At 46.3% G+C, this 5,755-nt stretch overlaps 1 pseudogene; it reads left to right on the top strand.

The window, feature by feature from the left end:
- Positions 1 to 5,289: 5,289 nt before the first annotated feature.
- On the top strand, positions 5,290 to 5,457 carry LOC129701896 (U2 spliceosomal RNA; annotated as a pseudogene).
- Positions 5,458 to 5,755: the final 298 nt, after the last annotated feature.

Below are 5,755 nucleotides of genomic sequence, written 5' to 3'. Positions count from 1 at the left end.
CCCCCCCCCTCAAGTTAATCTGCTTGTGACAGTCCTTATGATGACAAAGTCGCAACTTTGTATCGAGGGAACTCTCCTTGCTTGCCCTAGAACCCCAATTATTCTAGATGGGGTAATGTCTGAACGGACCTAGCAGCTCAAAGCTAGGCATCCGTGTGCCACTGTGGACTATCAGCAATAGCAGAACTACACGCAATCATAATGTGGTAGCATTTGAGTCCTGCAGATCCAACGTTGCATAAAAGCAAAGGGAACAAATCTGGTTCAATGCGTATTTCACAAGGATGTGCTGGAATTAGCACCAGGTATTTATAAAAGTTAAGCACCACCCTGGTGAAGCTACAATGAAGAATGATATGTGCTCTGAACAGCATGCAATAAATTGGCTGAGTAATCACACAAGCAACAGATCAGATTGAAGTCCTGCAGTTCTGTCAGATCTAATCTAATGAATGGTGGTGGACACTTAAACTGACAACAAGAGGAGCACCCAAGAATATTCCCACCATGTGAGTGCTAAAGATTAGGATAAAGCAATTGCAACCTTATTTAATTAGCCATAATGTCGAAGTAGATGACACTATCATCCTCCTGAGTTCCCCAGAATCACAGATGCCAAGGTAACTCTGAACTTGCAGCTGTCATTTCCAATCCCCGACCCCCATTTTACCTCCCTGTTCATGGCCCCCAACATGGTTTACAGTCACTTCATCTTTCATGCATTTCAATCCTCATTAATCCAATTTTGAATAAACAGTTTTAAATTTGGAAGTTATTTGCAGGGGCTCTGACAGAGATTTTCAATTCATTTTTGGGCGCAGGTGAGGTGTGGGGTAGGACAACAAAAGTGGTATCTTATCTTTATTCATGAAGGGAAGTTGGAATAAGTGAAGTAATCATGGCATGCGAGCCTAGAGTCAATGTGAAAGGAAGTTATTTGAAAAATATCTGAGAGATAAATAAGATTAACCAACAATTGGAAAACTAGGGATTAATAGTAAGATTAAAATGAGAACTTACCAGTTTGAAGTTTGATCTTGATTTTATGAGGAGTTACGATGAGCGCTTACGTGAAGGTCGTCATCCCATTTGGCGCGTCATACTTCAAAGCAGCGGTGTGGAATCACAGAAACAAGTAGTTGACCATGAACATAGTAAGATTTTGAGAACTGGAATTACCATATGACCTTGATAATATGAGGGTGGGAGCGGTGGGCACGTAATCGCTCATCGTAACTCCTCATAAAATCAAGATCAAACTTCAAATTGGTAAGTTCTCATTTAATCTTACTATTTTACTTCGGAGTCACGTGAGTGACTACGTGAAGATTTCAAAGCTCTGTGATTTCACGCCGGAACCGAATCCATGCGTAACACACTGCATGAAGTGACCATGGATGAGTGAAAAAAGATTCATGCATTCAGACATGACTTGGTTTGTTATGCTGATGCTTGATCATCCAATGATAATATTAGCGACCCCTTTCATCCAGAGGAAACTATTAGCAGAGTCAAAAATGGAGTTGGCAAATACCCCCGATTTGGCAATGGGTTGTATTAAAAGTTGGTAAAGTATGTTCGTTTGACCATCCTGCAGCTGCTAGGATATGGTCCAAAGTAACGTACATAATCCTATGAGCTAATGTGGTAGCAGCCCCGGTGGAGTGCATGTTGAAATATTAGTATTGACTCCTGCATTCGCCAAACCCCCGTTTTACCACCTGAAGATGGTAGAACTAAACTTCTTATGAAATTTATATATATATGTATTTCTTCCACAAAATATTGTTTCGTTTGGAGCCTTTAAGGCTCTAAGTGATCTAGACGTATTGTTGTGAATGTGTGACCACACATTCCCGAAGGTCCATCTGGTATGCCATGAAACTGTATGTACCTCATGCCTGGTTAGCTCTGGTTTATTAAATCAAAACATAATATATTATGTTATTAACATATGTAACCACCCTGTCCAGTTGTAATTTATGTTGTGACTGGACCCGTTGCACTGAGGCCAGTGCCTTGAGGATTATTACCTTTTGAGAGCCAGCTTGAGATAAGGATGTAGCTGGAGCCCCCTGCTGAAGTAATGTTAACATTACGTCATGTCCCATACTCCCATGTTACTGGGCCTGGGAGAACTTGTATTAAGCTATCCTATATAATTCTGGATATCAGAGGGTGAGGCCCGACAGAGTGGGTTCCACTTGCTGCAGCAAATATGATGAGAAGCACGTTTGCACCGTTTAATGGCACTGTAACTGAGTATTGTCAAAGACTCATAAGAAATGAACTCTATGACATCAGTTATTCGTGCTGTATAGGGTGATTTCACTAAAGGTCACTGGAGCGTAGATCCGCACCCACGTCAATAATGCTTTACTTTTGATGAAATTCAGCGAGCAAACGCGATAATTCCCGATATTTTGCACCTTTAAATCTCCTCGGCAAATGTCGGCTGTTCACTTCCGCTGGATTGGCACCTTCAGCTCCCTCTTTAATTTACCTTAGTTTCTATCTTTTTTTTTCTCCTGTAAATCTAGGTAGCTGTGCCTCACGGTCACACCGACTGGCAGAATAAATTGCAGATCAAACCCTGGCCGTTTTCTATGTTTTTAACGGGTGGGAAAGTGTGTGTTTTCCCATGCACTAACATGTATCGGAACTCTAGAATGTCCTCCACTTGAGATTTTCGGTCACGTGGGTGCGGATCTATGCTCCAGTGACCTTTAGTGAAATCACCCTATAGCATGTAACACGTGTATTCAGCTAAAACCGTTTCCCATCTGCTGAAGTGGAGATGTCCTGCCTCTTTTTGGTGCTATCCTGCATTCTGCAGTGAGCACTCCACGTATTTGTCTGACAACCCGCGGCGCAGGAAATCGTCTCGGAGTCTTCAAGTCAATGACTTGATGTGTCATGCAGCGCTGGTTTCCGAGTCACAGGCTGTACCAGCAAGTTTTATGCTTTGAATAACCATATATGTTCTATATAATTCCCTATATTAGCGGGAACCATGGCTGCATATGTCAGTCAGGCAGATTGAGGCCTGAAGCGGTTTTGCTGGATAAATTGCAAAACCCCACTGATGAGGCAGAATGGAGAAAACACACATGCAATAATTCCTCCACCAAGTGGCGATAATGTACCTTTTGCCACTGTATGCCACATGTTTTGCAGCTGGTAAATAATCCTGTATGTAAATATATCGATATTCGATGTTCCATCGAGCCTAAATGACATTAAATACTTTGTAGTCCAACATCCATCCTGTGTTTCATAGATTTCACATGAGATAGTAGTTTAAAAATAAGATTAGGTAAATATCACAGGATATTTAAACTTCATAGCACCCATGTGACTAACATATGCCACCCCCATAGTGTATCAACTTGGAGTTGAGCATGCAGATTGTGCACATTCTTACAATAACCTTTAACGTATAGAATGCACCGAGTTATAGGTAGTTGATACCAATTACTAAAAATTGGCAACTTATGCAACCCGCATCCGCCTCCGTAACTGGGGATGGCATACCATACTTCTCATCTTTGAGCACTAGCATCAATTTGTAATACTAAGTATACCCGACCAAAATACTGGAGCAATGCTGAATACTGCCACCATTGTGATTTTGGTAGCTTCAGCTGAGAATAGCATAGGTTTATTTGCAATGACCTATATGGTACTAGAGAGGTTAATTCTTTGCATGTTTTAACTTCAGGTAATGCAAAGCTGCTATATTGTCAACTACATCTTGATGAATAGAAAGCTGTTTGATAACCAACGAGGTTGTTACAGGCTTCTGTTAATTGCATCTCTTGCTCCAGGGCGGAATCCCTTGTTAGTTGATAGTTAAATGTTAATCCCTATAATCAGTAGTTCTGATTGGTATCAACTTAAATTGACTGGTAGGGTTTCCATACCAGGGCATCGGAAATGTCCTCATTCTTCAGGGAACGGGGATTCCCCTCCGCCACCATAGATGAGGCTCGCACCAGGGTCTCATCCATACCCCGCAACACTGCTCTCTCTCCCCATCCCCGCACTCGCAACAAGGGCAGAGTCCCCCTGGTCCTCACCTTTCACACCACCAGCCGGCAAATACAACACATAATTTTACTTCGGAGTCACGTGAGTGACTTCGTGAAGAACCCCGCTTCCACGCATGCGTGTCATATCGCTACATGCATTGCAACGAGTCACACAGGGGGGAACGGCGTTCCCCAAGCGGGAGAATTTGAAAGTCGGGAACAGCAGGTAAGAGACTCTGCGTTTTCCCTCTTTTACTACTTACTTTTAGGTGGCTGCGGAAAGCCGGCGGGGAGACCCGTGGAGGGTGAGCAGCCGGCAGCAGCAACAGCACGAGTTCCCTGGAGGGGAACAACCTGTGCCCGACTTTGCTCCCGCACCGGCAAAATTCACCTCTCGGCCGGGCGGGAAGCAAAGTAAAGAGGTCCCGTATGCCAGTCTCAAGCGAGACTGACTTGGGACCAGTCGGTAGCAGCCAGCACAGAGGCTGCGGGACAGAGAGCTCGGACCAGCGGTACCGGGGCTCGAAACCCTCAGCGAGTGCAGCAGCACTTATGGAGTCGGAACGGGACGTTGGGGACGAAAACCTTCTTCAAAAGGTAGGCACCGGGATAGGAACAGCCGGGTTTTACCGGCTGCGGAACTGCCGCGAAGGACCAGGCCCGTGAACACCGGGGTTTGGTCCGAGCGGCTCCAACCCGCAACGGAGGGAACGACGGTCACCAGCGGGAGAAGGAAAGTCGGGAACAGCAGGTAAGAGACCCTGCGTTTCCTTCAACTTACCTTCTAGGTGCAGGCATGGACCGGGTCCATGTAAGCTGCAGAAGGCCGGCGGGAGAACCGCGGAGGAGCGGCAGTAGCAGCAGCAGCAGCGGCAGTCGGCAGCGGCAGCAGCGGCAGCAGTGGCAGCCGGCAGCTGCAGGAGCACGGGCAGCTGCAGGAGTTACGGGCAGCTGCAGGAGTACGGGCAGCAGCAGTGGCAGCCGGCAGCTGCAGGAGCACTGACAGCTGCAGGAGCGCAGGTTGCGGCAGGAGCTGGCAACGGCAGGAGCTGTAACGGCAGGAGCTGGCAACGGCAGGAGCAGCATGGGCACATCGATTCCCGGAGGAGGAAAACACCTGTGCCCAACTTCGCTCCAGCACGGTGAGAAAATTCATTTTCAGCAACAAAGGACTTGGCAGTTGACTGGCTGCAATCTACTACAAGGGACCAGTATGTGAGTACCAGGGTCGGTCCTAGCGGGGGTTTTAGTTACAATGCTCGCTTCTAGGCCTTTTGGCTAAGACCAAGTGTAGTATCTGTTCTTATCAGTTTAATATCTGATACGTCCCTTATCTAGGGACCATATATTAAATAAAATCTATAATAGCTGTTATCATCAGTTTTAATGTCTTATATGTTCCTTAGCTAAGGACCATATAAGTAGGAGTGCCCAGAATTGAGGGCATTAGAGTGGGGTTGACCGGCTGCAACGACCGCAAGGGACCAGTACCGTCAGTACGGGGGATGGGTCCCACGGGTCTAAGATAAAGGAGCAGCCAGGAGCGCTGAGAGCGTTGGAGCCGGGTTAAAGGAATAGATGGAATCAGCTGTGCCAGTTATCCTCCACACCGGCCATATCCACTCCACGGAAGGAAGGACAAGCTGGAGAAGGAGGACCGTGGAACAGGGGGCAGCCAGCAGCAGCCAGCGGCACTTGGATCAACCGTAGTGGGATCAGCGGTG

The sequence above is a fragment of the Leucoraja erinacea genome, chromosome 11 (assembly GCF_028641065.1).
Source record: "Leucoraja erinacea ecotype New England chromosome 11, Leri_hhj_1, whole genome shotgun sequence".
Classification (NCBI taxonomy): Eukaryota; Metazoa; Chordata; class Chondrichthyes; order Rajiformes; family Rajidae; genus Leucoraja; species Leucoraja erinaceus.
Note: the sequence above shows the minus strand (reverse complement) of the source record. Positions and strands in the feature narration are given on the sequence as shown.